Consider the following 24,436-nt stretch of genomic DNA (forward strand, 5'->3'; position numbering starts at 1 on the left):
AGTAGTCTAGGATCTGCTAACATGTATGAGAACTATGGAAACAAATGTTGCCATTAATATTAAAGAATACAAGTAAGAAGTGAGTCAGTAATAATACACCACACCAAGATTCCAACACATAAAAATCAGTGAATGTTTTTAAGATCACACAAAAAACCTTTAATTAAAAACAGGATCGGAAAATTTGGTAGATATAATTTACGATGCACAACCTTGTAGAGAAACCCAAACTCAAAACTTCAAATAGATGGTTTATAAATTACGGATATAATATAACATACAATACTGGCTGATCCCCCTTTCTGTTTTGTATGTGATTTAGTGCCTTGAAACATACACATGTAAAATTCTTTTTTGGTATCCTTTTAATATGGGAACTGACATTTGAAAGGATGGGGAAGGTTTAGAATTTTAGTGCTGCTTAGGTAACTTACTTCAAGATATGCATTTGCATTAATTTACATGCTGAAAAATTCAACCTTACATTTAGTGTCCTAATGTAAGTACTGTAGAATAATTTCCCCTGTGTAGAAAAACTTACTGTGTAAAAGAAGGCCTTCACATTTTCTATAGAGCAGATTCTGTACGAGTCATGGGGAGAAAATTAAGTGTGCAGACATGCGACATCGTGCAAAATAATTACATGTATGTAATTTGTTGGTGATAATGAAAAATTAGTAGTGTCTTGTTGCTTCAGAGCAAATAAATGGGTTTGTAGAGGGCTTGACTAGTATCTTTGGTTAAATGCAGATTGCACCCTGAAGTAACTACATCATGGTTGAGATAGAGGTTTGTAAATGAGAATTTGTGGAAAGATCCTCATCTTTTATCCTAAGATCAAGTTAAACACAAAACTGACTGGAAACCTAAATGAGGGGACATAGCTAGATGACTTAAAAATGCTGCCTAGATAGCAATCAGGGCTGCAAAACAAATATGTTACTCATATACCTTTATCTGTGATGGAAAAGACAAGTAAATATGTCTGTTATCAAGATGACACAGACAAGGTGGCAAAACCAAGACTTTTTGCTTCTAAAGAAACTATGCAAAATACATAATATTCTACTGTGTTAAGAAAGCGTATACTATACATGAAGTTTTCCTCAAAAATTAAGATGACAACATCAAAAGCTGGAAACACTGATCAAATTTAGAATACCTTCAAAGGCACACATGGAGCAAAGAACATAAAAAGGGCTCTCCTCCCTCTGGGGTGTAAGCTAGTTGACAAATTAGGAATATACTGTGTAGTGGTTTTGGTTAAACTGGGCAGAAACACCAGTTAAGTGTAGTGGTTTTTGTTCACCAATCTGAGTTTCCCAGCCAATGCACCAATTAATGTGGTGGGTCTAGTGCTGGCCTAACACCAGTGCACCCACTAGAATTATTTACTCATTTTCTGCTGCGAGATAAGGATTAGGGCGAGAGCAAAGCAGGCTCAAACCTTTAAAAGGTATAATGAAAACTTTATTAACAGAACTGAAAGAAAATTTATAAGAAATCAGAATAAACCTTCAAAACACTTCTCCTCCCCTGCACTTTTTTTTTTTCCCCACTGGCAATGTAAAGAGACAAATATGGTGTTTTCAGTCAGTTTACCACTTTTAAAATAATCTTTCTTCAGTCCACTTACAAGTTTTTTCTGCCATGCCATGGAGACTTTTCTACAAGAAAGAGTTCTCTTGTGGTTTTAATTTTCATGAATAGCAGCTGCCCAGATATCTGCAATCGTGAAGTCCCTCCCACAATTTTGTAGTTTTCCCACAACTAACACCATGGGTCACTTCAGTTTATTGGAGTACAATTTTAAGGATGAGCTGTTATAGCATAGAAACAAAAACTTCTTTTATCTCTGGAACAGAGGTTTTATTCTTTCATCCCTGGGGCAAGGTTTCTCATTTCTCTCCTATCTCTGTTCAGGCTTCTCACTGGATCACAGCTACTTCAACATCTGCTTGCCTCAACATGGGTGCCTCTGCTCATAGCTCAACCTTCATGAATTACAGGGAAAAAAACCAAAGTCTGATGTATCAATTGTATCTTCACCATTGCCTTTCAAGAGAATTTCAGCCCAAGACTAAGATATCTCCTCATTCTCCTCCCATCTAGGATTTCACTCTTTCTTCACTAACCTATGTTTTTTTCTTTATGTGTCTTCATCCTTCCCTTTTTCTCTCACTTGAGAGAGGATCAATGTCTGCAAGTTTCATGTGCACAGAAAGAGTTAATATCTCGCTCGGGCCTGCAGATTATTATGTGGTCTCTGCTGGGCAGCCGCTCTGGCTGCATAGCTGTTTTCCAGCCTCTGCCAAAATCATGCGGACAAGAACAGAGGCAGCCCGGCAGCCCCTGCCACATTCAATTTCAGCCTGGGGCTGCCGGGCTGCCTCTGTGATTCCTCCACATGATTCTTCCGCAGGACCAGCAGGATGGCTCAGTGGCTCCTGGAGCCTGGCTTGGATCCACCTGAAGCCGAACAAAGATGGCCTGCCCTGGCCTGCTGGCCATGGTTAGAAGTCAGCGGTGGCAGTATCTCAGCAGAGCCCTGCTGTGGGCTGAGCCGACCTGGCTGCGCCGAGGAGTGAGCGTGGTGCGGCCAGCGCCGCAGCAGAGCAGGGCCAGACCCATCCCCACCAGGCCACATGGGCCATGTGGCAGAGTGGGGCCTGGCCTGGCCACTGTCCAGCCACCTGTTCAAAGGCCGGAAGCAAGACAACTTATCCTGGGATTTATTCCTTTTTAAATGTGATTTCAGAGGCATGTTCAGCTTTCTAAAGTGGTTCAACAGGGTGTCAATATTCAAAATTAGCCAGCTGATTGGTTCAGCCAAGCCAAGAAGGAAGCTGCCAAGATCCCCACAGGGAACCAGTTCTCGTGGACTCCCTCCCAACTAAAAACCAAACTATGTTAAACCACGACATAGTGTGATTCCGATAAGAAAGTAACAATGAAGAAAACATGGCAAAGATCCTGGATAGTAAATGAAAGAGAGCAGAGAGGAGAAATCAGGAATGAATAGTAATGGAATCAATCACTAGGATGAGTGGAATGTAAGTATTAAGAGCTTCAGAATAAAGAGGAATATGGATGGCATTTCTGAAACTGCGAAAAAAAAAGGCAGGATTCTGTGTGATCAGAACTCAGGTGGAAGTACATTCAAAGTGTTTATACTATTTATCTGCAACTCCAGAAGAATTAATTCAGTATGAAGAAGTCCCTGTCAGCTTTATGCTTATACTTGCGCTGAAGTAAGATAAGGCAAGTAGGGGCAGATTTAAATTTCATGTCACACATACAAAACAGAAGTAGCTCTTCTTGCACTGATGATGTGGTGTTCCACAACGTAGAGGAAAACAAAGGGATCCCTAGAAATTCTAAGAGACAAATGAGAGGCCAAGTATTTAAAAGGATCATTGTCTTCAAAGTTTAAAATTTTCCAAATAATCTTCCCAGTACTAGTATTCAGATGGATGTATTCAGACATCTTATTCAGATTTAATTTAAAAAGGTCATAAAGTAATGGCCAGAATAGAAATTGCCATACTAAAATTTATAGTTAATTCTACTTGGTCTGGAATTACTTTAAGTGCAACTGGTGCATCTTAGAATCAAGGTGGAATTAAGATGATTACAACAATATCTATACTTGATGCTATTTATCTCTAAGGTAAAAATTAAAATAAACCTCAATTCCTATTTTGCAGTGAATATGATTACTTTTAGGTCTGCAATAGAGAAAAAAATTTTCACAGAATCACAGGATGGGGAGGGTTGGAAAAGACCACAGTGGATCATTTGGTCCAACCTCCTTGCTCAGGCAGGATTATCCTAGAGCACATAGCAGCAGATTGTGTCCTGATGGTTCTTGAATATCTCCAGTGATGGAGAAAGAAGTTCCTCCTCATATTTAGGTGGAACTTCCTGTGCATAAAGTTTCTGCCCATTGCCTCTTCTTCTATTGCTTGGCACCACTGAGAAGAGCCTGGAAACATCCTCCCGACACCCTTCCTGCAAGTCTCTTAGCCTTAAATGAAGTCCACTCTCAGTTGTCTCTTCTCGAGGTGGAACAGGCCCAACTTCCTCAGTGTTTACTCATAAGAGACATGGCCCAGCCTCCTAATCATCCTCACAACCTCTCTTTGTTTTATATTTCAGCTCTTACCTTAAGAAAAAAGTCTTCTTTATATAGGCAGTCTATCTTCACATATTAGAAGCCTACAGTCATAGCTACTACAGTGGTGTACATTACTCATTTCTGCTGAGAGTTCTACCCAGGAGATGCAACTTCAACTTCTCCACTAAGTTTTCTCAAACATATTTCATTATAAAATACAAATTAATCTAAAATATGAAAAAGCACCTATTTCTCTGCTTAGATTTAGCCCTGACTTTTACCAGAGATATAGCAAGACTCTGCTGATGTCCATATTAATCAGAGTAATTATCTTCCTCTGTTCTAGTATGTGGATTTAGACCACATTGTCATCCTGTTCAGTCAATGGAGAAGAATTCCCATTTCACTCAAACCCAAGAAGACTTTCTAAAAGAACAGAAGGAAAGCCTTCTAAAAGTACAGAAAGAAAACTGCAAAGCTCCCACTACTAAAATATTCCAGATCACCATCTCATCTTGGTCACTTGGGAAATGACTTATGTCTATATGGAAAGAGTCTTGACCTAGTAGAGATCAGGAGTTTTTGTATAGTTCTATAAATCTCTGTGCCTGCAATAGCAACACCACTTAAACTCTGATCTGCTTTAGGAAGGTTTCCTTATTGTTGTGAATTTGAAAGGACCAGATCTCTATAACTTCGGGTAATGTATTTCCTAATATGCCATCATCCTTTAAAGATAAAAATTAGAAAACAAGAAGCTGGGTACAGAAGAATCACTGTTTAAAAGTTATGTTTTGTAACTTTTACATAATTTTCTGATGATTGTTTATTTTGTTGAAATTATATAAAGTAGGAGTAAATCCAGTCTATTTTGATATCTTGTGCATAGCACTAAAACCAGTTTCCATATTTATATTCTAACAAATAAAAAACTTTGTAAATGAGGTGAATGTAAAACACAAAACTAATTTGCTTCAGAAATCTCCCATATCCATGAAATGTAAACAGTCAAACAGAAATATTTGAGGAAGGACTGAGGTACAAAATTACAATTTGTATAGGGGCTGGAAATAATCTAATTTCACAGTCAAGCCTTTGCAAAATTCTTAGCTATTCCTTTTCTGCTGTTTGGTCTTCTGCATAATCTGGCAATATGCCAAGTACTTCCATCTAAATGTATTTGTTAACTTTCTCAGAAATTTAAAATTCACCTCTGGTAAGCCCATGGTTTACACTGTCTATATAAAAAACAATTTAAGAAAAACAATATTGTCCCCAATGCCTCCAAGAAAAGATTACTCCGGAAAATCAAACTACATATACTCACTTATACTTAAATACCGCATAGCAAGAATCACTGAGAATTTCTTGGTAAACACTGAGTTCTGTTTTGATAAAAAAAGCCAAAAAACTTCAAAAATAGATTATTCGGGAGCTAGAGCATCCAAATTTAATTTCTTTTGAAAGTCAGATGGGAACTGACAGCAGATATTGATAACAAAAGAAAAACCTATTATTCACACCAAATAAAATTTGGAAGAAATGTTTATTGTAATTTTGGATACAATGACATTTCATTCATCCAACTGTGTTTAAAATTTTCTTCTAAGTCTTCGTTAGATTAGTTAGGAATTTTAGGCACACTAAATGCAGACAACTGAAACAAGTAATTTTAGACACACAAAATGTAAAAACTAAAGATAGCTGCATCTGAAAGCTATTTGTATGATAAATATGATTTTCACCAAAAATATTAATGTGAAAATCACTTAATTAAAAAGAAGCACTATTGTATTTAACATTCATTATTTTCAATTTCTAATATGCCAAAAGTAACAAAACAGTTGCAATACATTTTATAATAACAGGAACAAGTTCTGTGCACACTTTGGAGAGCAACAGATATTAATGAAAACCAGAAGGACCCTGGAATAAAAAATCTTTATCCTGAAAATTGATATTAGCTCTACACAGAGAAATTTTCAGTTTAATCTATTGTATGGTGGTACACAATGTGTGTATTATTTAGGATGGTCTTTACAGTGTTAGAGAAATATTGATTCTTACTGGTGATGTCATTAATTGTCTTCATTAATTGTTTTGTAAAGGTCCTTTCTTTCTTTCTCTTTATAGGCTGGGAAATTTATAGTCAATCTGGTTACCTTGAAATTTCAATCTAGCTGATAATGACTATCAATATGACTATTTCTTTATATCTAATACTATAAATAAATATTGGAGAAATATTAAAAATATCTGGAAAACATGTTAAAATTCTCTCACAAATATAAGGAAAAATTAAACATCTAGCTTGTGTCTTTTATAGCCCACTCCTAAGTTATTATTTTTCAATTTAATACTTTTAAATTTTTTGATGCTTTGTGAACCAAAACATAAAAAATTCATCTTATGTCCTTCAAATACTCAAATTCAATGTTTTACATGAAAGTAAAATCTCAGTATTACCAATTTCTAGTATTAAAATCTTCATTCTCATGAAGGAAACTCCATGGCTTATCTTTCCATGAGGTGCATTATGAAACTTTTCCTTTAGCATAGTTTCAAATTTTATCAACTTTCTAAAGACAATACCAAAAATGACCTGATATTTATAACTTGACTGTTGTCAGTAAAATCTAATGGATATCAGCTTCTCACTGTACTGGAAATGTGTTAACACAGCTCTAAAACAGCACACTGAGCTTCATCCGAGGACTTAGAATTGTCACCCTTATTTAAAGTACAAAGCAGGCTTCTCATCCCTTGGGAGCACAGTGCTAAGCCCTCTGAAGGAATTAAAAGCATTCTCTTACACGTAGCAGGCATATTGAATACATGACAATTCACAAACATTCACAAGCAAGGCAGAAACATACATATGACAAAACCCCTCTGCCTGGAGAAGTTTAACCTGCAGCTCCCATCTTCCTTAGGCATGTCATAGATCATATACATGTCTCAATAATGCCATTCAGCAGAAGTGAAAAATCCACTGGGACAGAGAAATGGGGTGAGATGTGCAAGACATCTCACTATGGCCTAGTGAATAAGGTTGTTGCCTGGCTAGAAACATCAGAATTGTAACAGGATATTGACTACAACTGTACCACCTATACAGAGAATGGAATTTAAGTTATCTTTAACACTAAGAAAATCTATGTTATAAAAAGAATGCATAATTTTTGGATTTGGCCTGAGAAAACATTTGTAAGAATCAATAAGAGGAGATACATTTGCAAATGAAGTGTATGACAGGCAATGGTCATTTTATATCATTTGCATTATGTCTAGAAAAACAAAAAGAAAAAAATAACATGGCTTTAGTGGCATAAACCTCTTCCTTAGTCTGACAAAAAAAGTAAAATCAGATATACAATGCTTCAAACAATGAAGACTACTGTAAAAATTACCTATCTAAAAATTCAGTTTGCTAAATAAAGAATATCCTTTTGTTTCCTTACATAATTCAGGGAATTACTGATAAAACAACTCCTCTAAAGTGATCATGACCAAATCCCTACACTCTGTCCTTCTGCCCCTCAAAATGGGATCAAGAAATATGCAGTAATTGTGAAATTAAGCATTTTCAAGCAGTAAACCAAAACAAAAAGTTCCTTCTGAAAATGAAGCAGGAACCTGTCCAGCACTATATAATAGTAACCAGGAAAAGCCGTAGCTGGGATGCTAAACCCTCCTCAGCTGCCAGGTATTGGATTAAGGATTGCATGCAGATCTGTCCACCTGGATGCTGAAGGCCAGAATTTTGTCCTGGGGGTTGACATGCACAATTGCACTTTCAAAGAACTAAACAGGGATCATTATTCTCTTTTACAGCAGTTCCACAAAGGTGGAGGCAGTGGCACTGTTCATCTTTTATGCTACAAAGCAATTATTATACTGTTCAGCCAGCGGAAGATCCAGGTTAATTTTTTTCCTAGGTCTGGGACTCAGTATCTCTGTCCTCTATGTATTAGCAAATGTCCCAGCTACTAGATAGAAAGCTAGCCCAGAGGGCATTTTGTCCCTTGGAGTGGCAAAATTAATGAAAAATGTAAGTGAGGAGGAAAGTATAGATTTTGTAGCCTTAGATGAGGGCACTTATCTGAGAGAAGGGAGGCACAGGATGACTCAGATTTACTTTATGGTGGATGAGGAGAGAGGAATTTCTGCAACATGATTTACCTGAATAATTTTAGATGCATTTCTTCAGATGAATCACATCCTAAAAACATCTATTTCTCTGCATAGAGGCAGTCTGGTGTCATACTTCAGATCCTGCCATAAGCAAAAGAGAAAACAGCACTTACGTGGGGACTAGACATCAGTGTTTTAAAGGTCTCATACCCTATGCTGTGTAATTAATATGGAAATGCTGTATTAACATTTGAATTGTTATATAATAAAGTTTTCCTGTTATCTGTCCCTTTTCTTAGCTGTTATATTCATCCTTCCTGTGTCCTACTGGGTCCTGTGGTTGACATTTCAGTCTTCCTCAGCAGTGATGAGGGTGAGAGTTTGCAGGGGGTCACAGTCAGCTGTCAACACCTCAGGTCTTCACCAGAAAAACTGTCACATTTCTTTTTTCCTCAAGCTTGGTCACTACTTTGGGTTCTTTTTAAATGTTTCCCTGTGACAGCCTTTTTCCTTCTCCCAGACTGCCAGCTCCAGCCTTACAGTGGCCTGCAGCCCCACACCAGCCCCATGCACACAAAGGGCTGTGCATTATCAGGCAGTGATGGTGGTGGGGGTTGTCACCCCTTCCCCAGTGGGGCCACCACAAGGCTAAAGCTGGAGCAGGGGAGGCAGCAGCCACTGGCCCCAGCACAAGGGTTAAACCAGCAACACCCAGATCAGGCCAGAGTGAGTCTAAGCCCCTGACTGCCAGGTCAGGGCAGACAGCATATTTACTGGGCTGCACTGACTACCTAGATCCCACACAGATAATATCGTTAATCTCCAAGGTAAGTCATGATGGTGTCTAAAGTCTTGCTAAGGACTGTGGACTTTTGATGATCTCTTAAATGATCATGTGTAAGATGAACAGTATCTCTTCCAAATTTTATCAGCAAAGCTGACTTTTCTGATTTGATTAATAGTTACCTTAAATGTCCTGGAAAGCCGGGGAGAGTAAGAAAAGAAGCTGCCTGGGGCAATGTTGGCCCTAAAACTGGTAAAAACCATCCAACTGCAAGGTTCTGAGAAGTATCTATTCATCATGCAGAACAAGAGAAACTCAATTGAATGAAATATTGACCTTCATCTTCTCTCACAGTTCCTCCAATCACCTAATCTTTTAGAGAAGGAAGTTTCAAATTCAAGGAATATGAGATGACCTCAAATCCAGTGAACATAAGAATCAAGCACTACAGTTTTCTGGATAAAATAAAGTCGTACTACTGCTTTTCTGTACACTGAAATAAGAATGCAATAATTAATTTGTCTCATATATTCATTCAATACATTCCTCCAGATTTTATATCACTGATTCCCTCACCCCATTCTTTGCTGTTTGTTTAAAATTCACCTGAAGCACTAAATTATGTAGTTGAATTTTGATTACAGAAAATTATATTTTTTCTGCTCAGCTGAAGGACAGAAGGGATACCACATCAGGGTTTTACTCATCACTGAATTGTTTCTAGTCCTAGTTTCTATGTTAACCTAGAAAGTAATAATATAGGGTAAAATTTTATCCACTGATGATTCCAAACAGAAGCCTCTGACATTACTGAACCAGTAATATTCTAATTTCATATTCTATGAAAAATAATATTTTACAGCCAAGTTCCTTACACCCTTTCTTTGCTGAACAAGTCCTTAAAATTTTAGGAAATTAAATGAACCATTTTTTCAAAGCCTTAAGAGGCTGTTTACTTTTCAGTCATCAGAATAAAATGGATTGTGTCAAGAAACTTCTCTCTAATAAATATATACATAATGCCAAGATAACAAGAAAAGTCACTTCAATCCTGGAAAATATTTTAGTACATGTTCAGTTTCATCTACAGATTATTCAGGAAAAAAAGGCTATTTTAAGGTTGATTCCAAGCTAGCAGAAAACTCAAGAATACAAACATTTCATGTTTTTACTACACTGTGTTGCAAATTGTCTTTCAGATTTATCAAATCTCTCAGAAGAACTACTCAGAGGTTTGAGTATGACAAGTCCCAAATTGTGGCTGTGTTTTGATCTCAGATAAGATTTCTAGTAGAAACCTAATCTAAATAAAAACACTGTCTGATTCACCAGTGTCTCATTAGTTTGTGTAAGTTAACATATCTGCTTTTCTGCTATCAAAAATAGCAGCCTTCAATAACTGTTTAGTGTTGACTTTATGCATTTTACATCCTGTAAAGGGGAAGGGTACATACCAAACTAACTTTATTGAATTTTTCTCTATCCTTATCTATTGCTTAGTTCCTGATAGAAAGATAATGTCTCAAAAATTTCATACACATAATACTTTAACAAAATTTAATTTTGTCATAAAAGGCCATCTTAGGACTTCTTTCACAGATTGTTCAATATAGATTATATGTAATGCTGAGAAGAACCATAATGAAGAACTGCATTGAAGCTGATGAATTTTCTCATAATTAATTTTAAGACAAGAAGAAAGAAAAACAGTAGTAGTACATATTGAATACATGTAACAAAATGGCTGTGGTTGCTTGGCAACCAGCATCAGGCTTATGGGAGAGCAATAAATACCTACAGCAAGCTGTAGAGATTTTCCTATAACAGAAAGATATAGTTGATATTTCTTGACAGGTTCATTTACACTCTATGTAAATTTTGTCTGTGTGTCTTTTAGTGATGAAAAGTTTGAATTTACCTGTTTAGATTACTGACAGTGTTATATTCACTTTATTTCTTCTTCTCAATCTCTATTGGTAAACAATAGGTCAATCTCTTGAGCAGATTTTATGTCCAGCATCCTGTATGACTTTGAATGTTTTTTGGAACGCTTTCATTTGCTCATTCAAGTAACTAACTTTGGGTCATGGCTTCTGGGAAGACATTTTCAGAATGGTGTCTCTTAACCATGGTAGTGTAAATGCGTTTGTTTGCTTTTGCAGCACATCTTAGACATTTATGTGTAAAATATACCCTAGACCAAAACTCTGTTTTCTACACTGTGAGGACCAAAGGCCATTGCAAGGTCCAGACTTGGAGGGCTGCAGGGAACTATAGACAAGACCTGCATCATTATTATTAAACCAACATGTGAACTCACCTTCAGTATGAATGGCTGGGATACTTTGTGCCTGGTCTATGTGGCAGACATTTTTGTAGCTGCTGCTCTCCTCTGTATGAAAGAGTCTTGAGCTTGGCTGCTGCAGAATTTAATGAGAGGGGTAGGCAGTACTTAAGCAATAGCTGCTCTCCAAGAACATGTCCTTAAAGAGCTGAATCAAGAAGACTGTGAACTGAAACTTTTTCCTGACCTAGCACTTCATCATTAGCATAGATACAACTTTTCTTGTTAAGTGAACTACTTCAGAGTTTTGAAAAAGAAAAACAAAAACTTGTTCTCAGCAAAAAATACAATAAATTCAATTGGAATAACTTCTTTTCACTTGGAATAACTGCAAAGATGCTCCACTGCCTTCTGTGTTCCAGATGATGCAGCTAATGTGCTGGTAAAGTATTCTCTTGCCTGAAGTAGAAGTAGATAATTTCATGACAGATTAACCTTGTAGCTGCTGTTGGCTATGTCAGGTGTGTTGCAATTGTGCATACATTTAGAGCTATGATCTTCACTGAATATGTGGAGGGATTTTCTTTAAAGAAAACTAAACTCTGAACCAAGTTCTCATCATCAGTGCAATGGATGTTTAACATATAAAGATAAAAAAAAAAAGCAATCACGGTGCAAAATTACCTCTTTTTTTTGAGGTTTCTTTCTGTAATTAAGTGCAGCAAACTTAAGTAAGTAAATCTTAACTTTATCTTTCCTTTGTTTACAGAAGACTGCTGTTTATATAAATGCATTGTTCTCTCACAATTTTCAATGTTGCCTTACAACTTTTACTTTTAAGCTACTCTCTAAGGTTCAAATTGCTGTGTTTTCAAGAAAAATCTTTAAAAAGGAATGAGAATATGGCACCACAATCATGAGAAGAGGAGAATTAATTTAAAACCTACAGCTATAACTTTCTTTAAGAGAATTTCCTCAGCAAGTTAATGCTCCCATCCTGTAGACAGGTTATCTAATGATAAAGGACAGGAGTTTAAATAACACACTTCTTTCTCTTAGACACCAAGGCAAAACTCAGTAACTTACAAGACTAAAGAATCATTAAAGGGATTAAAACCAGACACAAAAGTGTAACACTACAGAATAAGCAAGAGAGTGTTTTATTATCTTTTTCTTCCACCTGACTACAGTGGGTGAGTAAATCTAAGGTAATGTAATTTGATTTAACTGTCTGTGGAGAATAGTATGAAAGTAAAGGAAGCCATAAAAGAGTAAGCAAAAGTTTAAGTTTTCTAATTATTCTGACACATACCCATATACCCTACGTTTCATTAGTACATGAATAAGATTTTGGTAGATATGCTACAACATAGACCTGTCTTTTCTGTTTAATACTTTTACAGCAAAACTGTTTTCCATTAACGGGCACATACAGATTGCGAGAAATTCTTTATGGCTGTTTACAAGAATAGAACTATTGATGGGAATGCAAAAGGAAATTCAGAATTAGTCTATGTACTAATTCCAAATAATGCACTTAGTTTTTATTATCTCCCTGGAGTTCACTCTACCTTTGGTTCATCATTTAACACAATATCACTGAGCTGTAATACTGTTCCACATATGAGAGGTTCAGCAATTTAACTGTTTTAGTGGCCTTAAAGTGATTATACCTATAATGCAGAACTAGAAAAAGCCTTTTGATGCTTAACACCTATAAACCTGTCGTTGTAGATCACAGAAAATCTATTATAGCAGTGAATACTTTCTGCTTCAAATTGAGATGAGCAGGCAAGCCTTTTATGGCAATTTGAGAGGCATTTAATGGTGTGAATCGCTATTCAGAAGCTTTTTATATATGTATTAAGTCCAATATAATACCTGAGCTTAAGAAGGTGACAAACATTAGCTAAGAATTCTGTCTCTTCTTAGGTTGTACTAAGTGTTAAGGAAAATTGCATTGGAAGACTTAGCAGAAAATAAAACAAAATGTACAATAGCTACCACATGTCATTTTAAAACACCACACATAAATGACATATTATAACATTACAGATCATGTCAAAAAAGGCAAGAAACTGTTATAAAGGACACTGGTTAACCTTGGAAGTGGCACCTGGCCAGAACAGCAAGAACAGATTGACTGGATCTGCAAGATCAAGTGGAGAAGGAAGGCTTACAAGGCCATGACCCCTTTTTACACATTGCCAGTACTCTAAGAGGTGAAAGTTCTATTTCACACAATAAATGAGATTGATCCATAGCAAGCTCTAATACAATTATACATGTAAATTGCATGTCAGTAACTAAAATATACCTGCCAGTTTATCTCTACCCACTACCTTCAAAATTCACTCTAAAATACACCAAATGGATTTTTAAAAAGGTGATAGTTCCCTGCATAGTTTTTAAATGTGTAGTTAGCACAAAAACTAACAGGTCTTAGTTAATTTAACAGATCAGCATATCAGGTATCTATTAATAGTTCAGAAAGAGCCGTTAGTTGTCCTGTAGTTGCCATGGTTTTTCAAGGCATTGCACTTGGTGGAGGTTCCATTTTTGGCTATTACATTTGTCGGAAATGTGATGAAACACTCTTTAAAATGGCAGTGTCCACTGGGCCTTGAGGTCACCTCACTTGACAGAGATTTCACAAGCTCTGAGAGTATTTTCAAAAGAGATAAATATATGAGGGATCCAAGATGTAGATGCCTAAATGAAACTACAGACATTCTAAATTCTCACTATAATCAGCGACATTGTTGCTGCTAATAATGAAGGGATGAAAACATTGTGCTAAAAATGATTTATTGCTCAGATAAACATCAGTGTCAGAGGCTGTGAGATTTTAGAGGAGCAAGCAGTCCGCCATAGCTCAAGAGCAGTCAGAAGTTTCTTCATTACAAGGCGATATATAACTTTCTAACTCAATAGACAGTCACCACAAGGTTTATTTTGCTTTTTTGACCTATCACCTTTATTTAGTTTTGCTGCACTGCGGGTACTTTCATCAAATGGGCTTCTGTCTCAGGTCTACACAAATGCTTCTATTATAACTTCTAAACTCTTAACTTAATTTATACAACCACACCCTTACATTATAAAGCTTTCACCAGCTTAGCAATACAGTTTCTCACTTAAGGCATACTTTTACTTACAAATATAGAAATATAGGTTTATGATTTTTCTGTTTAATATATGTGTGTTGTATTTTTACATCAATCTAAGCTTCCTCCAAAGCTATGAATCAAGCTCTTCAGTTTTTGTAGACATTTCTATTTTTCTAATTCCCACAAATCAGTACTAACCACTTTCAGTTACCTGAAACTGTTAGCAATACCCTCATTCACTTTTCAAAATTGAACTGACTCTCAGACCATGAATGTCAGTCTACAAATTCTTTCCTTTTATTCCTAGACATCCTATGAGAAATAGCAGAGGCCACTTAGTTTAGACCTTAAGTATAATTAAATACAAAACTGAAAATCCTTTAAGCAGAATCCTATTTTTTATTTGGAGTGCCTTGATTAAATGTTGATCGTGCAATATGTGATCTCTGTTGATATACACAAGGCTACCTTATAAATAGATTTTTAGAATAAAGAAATGAAAGCCACAAGCATCTCAGTGAAGAGATATCTATGGGAATTGAGAGCTGTCACCCTTCCTAGATATTCTGTACTAATTCTCAGAGTTGAAATGGAAAACAGATTAAATCTCAGTATAGGAGCTCTACAACTCTCATGCAAATGGATTGGCTCTGCACAGTGCATCATGATTATAGTATCAAGAATGTCAGTGATGTGTTAGAGCTACACAGGGTACTGAATCATTGTCTCTGCTTATGACTTTGAGCTAAAATTGCAAATCATGCAGGGGTCTTGTAAGAATACTGAGGTCTGGGAAACAAAATAAAGAGAAGATATTTAATTTCCAGGACATTCAAATCCAACCTGATATTTATGGTAGAAAATTTTCCAGTTTCCATTTTTGACCCCCTATTTCTGAACCTTTCTAATCAGAAATGTTCTTGAGATAGACACATAATACAGAAAGGCTGAATTCTCCTTGGGAGTCTTTCGTTTCTATACTTAGTTCATCTCAGTGATGATGTACCATTAAAATTCAGCATTTATAACAATTGACATCTCAGGCTATCAATGTTCCCCCCGGGGTGTTTTCCTCAGTAACACACCCAAGCCAGGTCTATCATATTTTCATACAATCTAACCCAGAATGAGTTCAGAATTATCCATTTACATTGAAGAATGTCAGAAGTGTTCTAAGATATCATAGGCTCATTATCTTGTCTTACTAGATCTCTGACATTCAGGAATAAATTCAGGAATAAATCTGTTCAATCAATCTATTTTAGTTGTTAGACCACTGTAGTAGTTAAGTATTAGTTGACTATACTACTATTTGCATAAATACATAGAACTAAATCAAACATATAGAACTAAAAACTAGGTGCCATTAAGTCTGAATAACTTCTTCAGCTAAAAGAAAAGCTTAATGAACCTGAGTTACTCACAATTAGACAGGAATGGCATACAGAACTACTATTCAGTCAACTGTCCTCGTTTCTGCATGGGTCATGTGGATCAGCAATTTAATTTCATTCAGGCACAAACTTGTTCTGTCTTAGTGAACAACTAAGTAACAACTTAGTGAACAGCCTTAGTAAATATGTGATCGATATTCAGGGGTAAATAAATGTAACTTCTTGGAAGACTGTGTGCAAAACAGCATCAGCGAGATGAAACTACAACCCAAGATGAACATAACCAGAAAAAAAAATTAACCTCATAAAGGTGGCATTAGCTGAGGAATTTTCTGTTCTCAGTGTTAAGTAGGCTGAAGCAGGACTCTGCTATAGGGACAGACACCACAATTTGTCCATGTGAAAAAGGGAAGCTCAAAGAATGCATGGCAGGAAAACCCCCACAACTGAAGAATGCATGGCAGGAAAAACCCCATAACTGATAATTACAATGCAATCCACATCCCATAGGCTTGCACTCCCCTTCTCACTTTCGCTAATGCTGTTTTCTGGCCCCCTTTTTTGTCAGTTTTACAAAGCAAATTGTCCTTTACAATATCAAATGAGCTTGTAGAAAACATACAGGGAAAAGATGCCTGATATTACCAATTAATATCAGTTTTATAGAATACATTGCTTCAGGAGGTGAATTGGAAGATTTATTGAAAAAAGATAACAGCAAGCTCTTAGTACTCCATCATGATATAGTGCTGAAAACAACAATAAAGCACTGCTGCCAGTAAGCTGTTTACATACCTCAGGTGCCATAAGAAACATGTATGTGGAGAGGTCTCATAGTTGCAAACGAATATTTTCCTATCCAAGCCCTACTGGTGGGGATAAAATGAAATCTAAATTCTCCTCAATTGCTTAAACCATGATGTTTCAATAATCATATTAGTCAGTAAATCGAAATACTTAGAAGCAACAGGGTGAGTTGATTATAATTGTAATAGCAGCAGCTTTCCTTTATTCATCACAGTTTACATTTTGAATATAAATCTTTTGATAGACACTCATCTACATGTATCAGAAAAACTAGAAAAATAAATCATAACTTTGCAGTTGAGCAAAGGAATAAAAAATCAGCTGGGCTATCTCCCACAATATTAATGACCTGAAAAAAGAATATGTTGCAAAACTATCCTCACATGTATACAACCTTTATTTGTATTAGACAAATTTCTTGTGGAAATTAAGTAAAGCTTTCAACACAGTCATTATGATCACCATAAGTTGTGAGGAAAAGCATAGTTTTTGCAGTGAAGAAAGACCAGGAAATCAAATTATGTCATTGATATGCCCATAATTTTTTCATTGAACCTGAAAGATTTTTACAAAGAATGATGTGCACATCCACAGGAGAGGAAAAAAAATCCCTTTTACTTTAGCATGGTAGTCCAGCTGAGTAGTACATTTTTCCTGACAACAGCATGCCTTAAAGCCATGTTGCCAAACGTCGGGTCATTTTCATGACCAAGACACAGAGTGAAGACCTGAAAAACCATACTGTTCTGTGAGAGACTGAAATGTTGATGCATAATGACTTCAAACTCCATTTGCGGAGGCAGCAGGGTGCTTTTGTGAGGCCAGGTTTGCACTCTCCAAGATGAAGAGGTGAATTTTTGGGTGTGTAGCAGCAAGCCTCATATGACAGTTGTGTGAACACCCACCACCAAAGGCAACAAGCCAGGCTTTGAGGCAGGTAAGCAGCAGATCCTGTGAGGTGGGTGGGATAGTGCTTTTTATCATGCCACCTGTTCTCCCTCACACTCATTCCCCTCCTTGGGGAAGGTCACATTCACACAGAACATTCACATTCACATGTGGGATTCACATTGTTCATCCCTTCTAATGAGACATAACTGGCTCACCTGAGCTGACCTGAAAGGCAGCTGTCATGTCTTAGAAGGTGTCATAACCCATAAAAGACACCCAAAGCACTCCCAGACTAATTTCTGAAACCTTCCATCAGAGGACTTGAAGCTCCTTCTCTCAAGGGCGGTACCTGGGTGTTCCCACCAAGCATGAGTGTATATTCACCCATTGAATTCTATATTTAATGGGTTTCCTCTGCCCTCCACAGAGGAAGACCATGACCTTCACATTGACAAGACTATGACCATAACTTTTCGACAATCAAGTCTTATCACAGATCCATGGGTGATCGTATTTTTCTATTCTTATCCTTTCTTTATCTTTTTTCCCTCATACATTTTCTTAAGTGATATTTTTATGTGTTTATGTTGCTATCTTATTATAGATAATAATTACCAAAATGGCTACATACCTGATATCTATTGCAACCAAATTGTTCTAAAATAAACCCTACATATATATATAGTTACAAACACAATCATTCAGTGTCCTTTCACTCTAATCTGCACCAAGGGGTATCTTAACAGTCTGTATTACCTCGCCTTCTGGGGCTCGTTGTAACACTATCCTTCTTGGAAATCTCACTTTCCCTTTCTTGTCCTGAGTTTGGTATTCCCTTTTGTGTGCTGACACATTTTTTTGCCACCTCTGTGGTGAAATGGACTGTGTCTCCACATATCTGCAAGATGCCAATCTCACTTTCAAAGTTTCTTACTTAAGAAACTGTACAGATTACAGGGGAAGAAAAAAAAAGTAACTGTGTCATGTAAGTTAATTGAGTTGTATCCTCGAAGTTTCACTTTTCATACCAAAAGGCAGTTGCAGCTGGAACTAAAGCATACAGATAAAGAAGCCAAAATACATAGGAGAGTGATTTAGGAAGAGGAGAAAATGTGTCCTCTTCCACAGTGTATCCTGTTCCAAAATTTTTCGGGTTTGTTTTCATTTTTTACATAAAAATCCCTACAACCAAACAAACAAACCCCAAATATCTAAACAAACAACAAAACAAATTTCTTCGGAGATCAAGGTTATAATTTATCTTCTATTACACACTTCCTTATGGTATCTCTACTTCTATTCTGACTCTTAGCAACTTTTGTCTTCTATTTAAACATTCAACACCTCAACATATATAAATCCATTCCCTCAGCTGAATGCTGGCATTATTGCATCCCCATCTTTCCATGGTTTACAGAAACTGACAAATCACAGCTCTGTCTAGTCTAGCCCCTCCCCACCCTATGTAATTGTGTCATGATTACAACATACTGTAAAAATCCCAAAGACCTGCTTAGGAACCCAGTGACTTTTATCCAGCTCCTGGATTTCTCACCAAGTTTATAGATTTACCCACCAACTGTAAGCCTTGCAAAATTACTGCTTTTTCCAAGTTTGAGTCTGCAAAAATTTTCCCTGAGAAATTTCTATTGCTATTTTTCCCTGCTAAATGTTTTTTCCTTTTCCTAAGCCTGAAGGGTTCAGGAATTTTTTGCTCGACTGTAGCTGTATCACAGCTCAGAAGACAATGAGGTAGGAGACATTACAGACACTCATAAGTCCTATGATTGTATCCTTGAGGGAAGAAGTGATAGCAATCACATGAGAGGCACTACATTTTACATCTTTCTTAAACTCAGCAAACCCTGAGGCAGGCGGAGTTAAACGCAGGTAGTTTCAGCATTCTTGATCTAACTTTCAACTGAAATAACTCTGAAAAGAGGAGCATGTTGTTCAGAGGGAATGCTATATGCTTAAGGAAGCCCTCGCAATCACTGTAACATCAAAAAAGGTTTGTATCCCCAGAAGCATACCCTTTACACACCCACACTGAGTTAGGCATGCCTACCTTGGAAAACTCAGGCTATTCTTGACAACAAAGATGAATTGGACTGATGTTAACCTCAGCATCCCACTTTTTACATTTTGCTTATGGCACAAGGTCAGATCACTTGCTTCCCTTGCTTTTGCAAAGTGACAAAGGCTGACTGCTGGGAGAATCTATTCTGCCCGACCAGTCACTGTAACTCACTAATAGATTATAGAAAGCACTGCAAAAAAACCAAGAGTATATCAGAGAAATCTGAGTAGGGTTTGTGTTAAGGGTATGAAAATCTGCAATAAGAACATCATTTCCTTTTTAATTGTGGTGGGAGAACTTAACAAATCACCATGGGTGGTGCTTCTTTAAAGGACAAATGCAGAAATGACTTGTAGGAGTTCTTGGGAAAAGTTCTGGATATTTTTTCTTGATGGGGGGGATTTTTTTTTATTCTCTGGTTTTAAAAGGAAGATCTTGTGGGCAAGGTAAGACATAGCTAAATGCATCTTAAAGCCTATTTACATTTAAAATTTATTTAAATTTTTAAATGTTGAGTTTCTGTGAATAAATAAGATCAAATCCTTTGTAATGCAAAATGATCTTTTAACAGCTAACTTAATCTGGAGATGAAATAAGCATCAGCAGAGAAATCAATTGTTGCATAAAGGTTCAGAATTCATATAGTAATCAGATTACAAAAGACAACTGATGCAATCAAATGTAATAAATGGACATAAATAAAAAGAGTGAAGAATGAAGAGTAAGCATGGTTTAGCATTAAGAAAATAGTTATAAAATGCAACACAATAATGAAAAGCTATTGGAATTCAGACTATAAGCAAAACACGGCCATTCTGGTATCGATCTTTCTGATACTAACAGGATACCTGAAGAGGACATGGAGGTAAATTTACTTGTAAACTGAGTTTAAAAAGAGTGTACTCTCTAATATATTTTTAAGTGTATAACCTAAAAGCTTAAGAATTTAATATAATTTAGCTTTAAAACTTTGTTATTTTATCGAGACTAAAATAAAATAATAAAATTGTGAATGCAAAATATGCAAGTGCATGCTACACATATACTTTCAGATTGCTGAAACAAATTTCATCAATCTGAAAACAGATTTATTAACTGTACAGTCATTTGTAAGTATCTTCACAACAATGCCATGTTTTCTAATTCTGTCCATACTAATTCTTTGTACAGAATATATATAAATACATACACATATACACACATATATCTCCACTATATCATATCACAGGGTTTATCCAGAGCTGGCACATGCACGTAAGTGCCTCTAGTATAACAACAAGCTGATTTTACCTAAACGTAGAATTTTGGAATATATTTTATTGGCTCTTTTGAATACAAAGGCATGGATTTTTACTTTGCTATTACAAAACCTATTGGATACATAATTAATACTCTCTTTACAGCAGTACAGCCCTGAATATTTTGGGATTAACATGCCGAATACATATTATTCCCAAGAATACCTGGCTAGGAGTATCAGAAAATAAAGCACTCTAGTACACATTGCTTCTCTTGGAGCCTGAAAATCTTCTAATGTTTTTATAACAGACTAGGAATAATTTCATTCAGAATGAATTTCATTAATTATGAAAGTTTATTAAATGCTCTGAATAGTTATTAATTTGTCATCTGGAAAATAATAACAAAAAAGTGGATATATAATTTTCTGCCTTATTTCCAAGCATAAGGCTTGGGTTTCAAGATATTATATGCAGCATTATCAGGTTTGGAATGAACGTGTTGCTCAACTTAGTACTTATATGCATAGAAAACTTGATTTCTCCTTCTCTTAATGCTTATTACTTTATTTCAAACTTGGCTCAAATATACTCATTATAAAATACTTATGTGAAATCTCCTCACAGATGTACAGAAGACAACAAGGCATACTCATAGCCTTGCCCTGATCTGGAGTACAGTGCAGAGGTCAAATTTTGGAACCCTTTTCAAAAGAACACGACAAGGAAAATGACAAGAGTACAATGAGCCTTTATCGGTGCTGGGCAACACCAACGTAGGGAATAATGTGCTCTGACTCCACGATTTCAGAAGGCTGAACAAATGCATTATTAAGTTATGTTATATTACACTAATACTATACTATATTAAAGAAAGAGATACTATATTAAAGAGATACTATACTAAAAAAATACCAAAGAAAAACTCGTGACTGTCTGGAGACAGTCACGACACAGCTTTCACCTACTTAACCAATCAATCTAAACAACTATCAGCAGAATCTAATTAACAAACCACTCTCAGTAAACAATCTCCATAACACATTCTACATGTGCCAAACAACAAGAGCAGCAAGTAGAAATAAGAATTGTTTTCTCTTCTTCTCTGAGCTTCTCACTGCCTTCCCCAGGAAAAATCCTGGGAGAGAGAATTATGTTCTCTCTGTTCAGAGAATGAGAATATCCCATGCCTCAGCATGTGCCATGGAAAACAGTCAGGAAAACAGTAGCAGAAACTACTGGAAAGATGCATCAGAACAGTATTCTACAGTGATTTGATTGATGGTCTGTGCTAAAATCTGTCTATGAAGACACCACATTGCCATCCCAGTGTTTCGAGAGGTAATCTACAATAAATTCAAAGATGGGAGGGAAACATTTTTATGTGGGATGCAGAGGACCTGAGGTGCAGCAGTTTTGTATTTGTTCCAAGCTACTGGTTAGACCCCAGTACTCACAGTGGCCAGAGCTGTGCACTCCTGAGCTCAGTAATGCCTGCTCATCCAGCAGGAGAGATGCATCTCAGTTAATTGTGCATCTCAGTTAATTGTGCATCTGTGTATGTGCACAATGTTTTCTTTTTTTCTGTCCCCTTACTAAATCCAACATCTAAGTGGCATGCTGTGGTGTTCCCTTATTCTTTCCTTGTGGCAAAGGGGCTCCATGTGTTCTATCTCTCAAAGGTGGGAGACAATAACTATTTACCTATGAAAAATCCAAAGGAATTGAGAACAGGAACTGATTTACTTCAGTCTTCTTGTGCTGTATCCAATAGAAGCTCCCACAAAGCAAGAATCTTTAAGAATATGATGTTCTGACAACTTCTGGACATCCTGAAATTTAGAGATAGACAGATATCTCTGTTCTCTGCCTGAAGTAAACAATGCTCTGGGGAGATTTTGTTGAGGCCTTTCGATGCTTTTTGTAGCAATGGGACAAAGGGGTAATGATTTAAAACTAAAAGAGGGCAGACTCAGACTAGATACAATGAAGAATTTGTTTTACAGCAACACGGCTGAAACACGGTACCAAGTTTCCTGGAGAAGTGGTAGATGCCCCATTGCTGGAAGCACTCAAGGTTGAATGGAGATCTAAGTATCCTGATCTAGTGGAAGACATCCCTGCTCATTGCAAGGAGGTTGGACCTTTAAAGAGTACTTCCAAATCAGACTGTCTATTACTGATTCTATGACTCTATTCTGTTCTAAACCCAGCACTGTGACTTCAATAATGGAACCAGGTATCACACGTATCACAGCCATCAGTACGAGAAATATGATTTCCTCTATATCTCCTTTGGAACAGTATTTACAAGAATATCAGAAGAAGATATAAAAGATATAAAAGAAAATCAGAAAGTTTTTTTATAGGTAGTGCTTTCCTTCCAAGCACTTTCCTTTGATAAAAAGATATGCAATATCAAGTTACTGTATTGTATGTTCCTATTACCAGATATCAAAGTCCTTTGCTGGCAAGATCTAATATATTAGGCACACATTCCACAGATGGAGAAATGGACACATGCTAAAATTACTTTTATGAAGTCAACACATCAGAAGCAGAGAGTGAAAACACAAACAAGGCACAAACTATTGATGTTTTCACTGAGACATGATTGACATTATCTTTTCTGAGAACATTAGTAAGGCAGCTGAATTTTTGGCTTGTACATTGTAGGATTCACTTGACAGTCCTCAGATACCATCATTTGTATGAGGATCCATTCATCTACTCCTCTTTTCCTTATGAAGCACGACACATCTAAGAGTGTATTCAATCACACCCCTACCCCAGACACCAATGCAACCCATGAGACCCACACCAGAATTTTTTTAAATGAATCAAATAAAAAAAGGCCTGTACTGCCAGACACCATGAATTTATACTTATTACCTGCACAGTTCTTGTGGTATAGACTGTAATGCACAGTTTTTTTCTAATACATCTTGATGTAAATCTAATTTCTGCATGGGTTGTTAAAAATGTCTAGGAAAAAAGTTATCAGTTGCTGAAGCATGCAATTATATTTTTTATTAAAAATAAAACAAATTAAAAAAAAAACCCTCCAAACTTTTTAATGTTTTTTGTAAATGATATGAAAAGAAAATACCATGAGTGTAATTTTCTCAATTTAGATATTGAATATGCTGAAAAACCAGTAAAAGTAAGACTGTTCATATTTGTTAGTAGGAAGGGGGTTCTGGCTAAAATAAATTAATACAAACATTAAAAATATGCAGCTAATCCATAAACAGTGCTTAAAGACAAACCTAGCACTAAAGTGATGCACATTAGTGAAAATAATTAGGAGTTGAATCCTACGTGGTCTTATTAATGAACCTGTTAATTACCATTCAGGATCATGAGAAATCTTCTGGATTAGTAATGATTTAAATTTTTTACCCATAATAAATAGCTAAAACGCATAATTGACCATCAAATTAACTTTAATGTCTGTCTTTTAACTTTCTTCTCCATATAAACTGCAGCTGAAGAAAGAGTGAATTTATAACATTGAACTATAAAATAATCAAGAACTAATTAACAATTCTTCTGGCAGGTCTGCTGTGCTACAGGTAGCACAAAATTAAAAATAAT

General features: G+C 36.2%; 1 protein-coding gene and 2 long non-coding RNA genes across 7 annotated transcripts in view; 1 reads left to right on the forward strand and 2 right to left on the reverse strand.

Annotated features, from left to right (window-relative positions):
* EYS (eyes shut homolog) overlaps positions 1-24,436 on the reverse strand; it is a 797,842-nt gene that overhangs the window by 269,703 nt on the left and 503,703 nt on the right. The window lies entirely within an intron of this gene.
* On the reverse strand, positions 1,255-22,996 carry LOC135296217 (uncharacterized). The gene is made up of 4 exons (XR_010358263.1): positions 22,868-22,996; positions 22,544-22,671; positions 8,300-8,392; positions 1,255-1,994 (listed from the first exon to the last, which is right to left on the reverse strand). It is a non-coding gene; the product is annotated as an uncharacterized LOC135296217 (long non-coding RNA).
* LOC135296221 (uncharacterized) overlaps positions 19,266-24,436 on the forward strand; it is a 62,619-nt gene continuing 57,448 nt past the window's right edge. Inside the window, exon 1 of the long non-coding RNA XR_010358270.1 lies at positions 19,266-20,047. This is a non-coding gene — a long non-coding RNA (uncharacterized LOC135296221). The remainder of the gene's footprint in view (positions 20,048-24,436) is intronic.

The sequence above is a fragment of the Passer domesticus genome, chromosome 3 (assembly GCF_036417665.1).
Source record: "Passer domesticus isolate bPasDom1 chromosome 3, bPasDom1.hap1, whole genome shotgun sequence".
Classification (NCBI taxonomy): Eukaryota; Metazoa; Chordata; class Aves; order Passeriformes; family Passeridae; genus Passer; species Passer domesticus.